We start from the raw sequence: 1,349 nt of genomic DNA, 5'->3' as shown, positions 1-1,349 counted from the left end.
AGTTCCCTTGCACTATTCCCATAGTGATCTTTCTGCCCCAAAGATCTGATCTTATTACTACCCTGCTTACAACCCAAATGGCTCCCCATGGGTTACAGAATAAATTCTAAACTCCTCGGTAAGTCATACATGTCTTCCATGATCTGTGTATTAGTTTGCTAAGGCCACCATAACAAAATACCACAGACTGGGTGACTTAAACAACAGACAAGTTCTCACAGTTCTGGAGGCTGAAAGTCCAAGATCAAGGTGTCGGCAGGGTTGGTTTCTCCTGAGGCCTCTCTCCTTGGTTGCAGATGGTGCCTTCTTGCTGTGTTGTCACATGGCCTTTCCTCTGTGTGTGCACATCTCTGGTATTTCTTTCTCATAAGGACACCAGTCATATTGGAGTAGGGTCTCACCCTTATGAACTCATTTTACCTTAATTACCTTTTTAAAGGCACTAATTCCAAATATAGTCATGTTAGAGGTTAGGGTTTCAATATATGAATTAGCGGGGGGTGGGGGGCACAATCCAGTCTGTAATAATCTGGTTTCTATCTTCAGCCTCTGATAGTTACTCATTGTTACCCAACAGTACGGTTTCCCAAAAGCAAAGATTAGCTAGAGATATCTGATTGAACACAACCACACACACCACCCTTCCTACTTCCTGCCTCACATGTCCTGAAACGAAACCTTCTGTCTCTCTGTAGGTATTTTTGTCTGTACATGAAACCCATAAAAACACAGGAAAGCAATAAAGAGTGCCACCAGAAGAGCAGATTATTCATGAATTCCTGTAAGATAGAAAGCAGGTGGGATCAGATTGACAGAAAAACTGGAGCAAAGAAAAACACATCTTAAACATGGATAGAAAAAAAAAAACAAAAACAACACTACTACCTAGGAAACTAGAACAGTTTGGGGATATTCTAAGCTCAGCCAACAGACACCTAGAGCAGGAGGAGGTGCTGGGGCAAGAGACGGGATATCTGTACACATGGGAGCCAGGTCAGCCACTCTGTGCTTCCATAGCACAGAGTAAAACTGGAAGAATGTCAGAAAAATTAGCATGGCCCCTGGCTCAAGGATGATGTGAACTTGTAAAGCATTCTGTATTTTTGATAGTATCGCCCCACAGGTTACATGCTAATCACAAAGAAGAAAGTGTACTTTTACAATGCAAGGATCTGATGGTCACCACCCAAAAGAAGTGATCCAACCTAACATATCAATGATGGGAAAACTTGATATTATGTGTCTATAGATGTCAGGCAGTATAATGTACGCTGAATCACCTATGAAGAATTCTTGCCAAAATAGTTAACCTGATTCCAATCAAGCCTCTTGACTCAACTCTATAAGAA

The 1,349-nt window shown here is 41.7% G+C and overlaps 1 pseudogene; it reads left to right on the top strand.

Moving 5' to 3' along the window:
- Window positions 1-1,005: 1,005 nt before the first annotated feature.
- Window positions 1,006-1,105, top strand: LOC116744879 (annotated as a pseudogene).
- The last annotated feature ends 244 nt before the right edge of the window (window positions 1,106-1,349 follow it).

This window comes from Phocoena sinus, chromosome 19 (genome assembly GCF_008692025.1).
Source record: "Phocoena sinus isolate mPhoSin1 chromosome 19, mPhoSin1.pri, whole genome shotgun sequence".
In the NCBI taxonomy this organism is placed as follows: Eukaryota; Metazoa; Chordata; class Mammalia; order Artiodactyla; family Phocoenidae; genus Phocoena; species Phocoena sinus.
The sequence above is the reverse complement of the archived record's forward strand: the minus strand, read 5'-3'. Positions and strand labels throughout refer to the sequence as shown.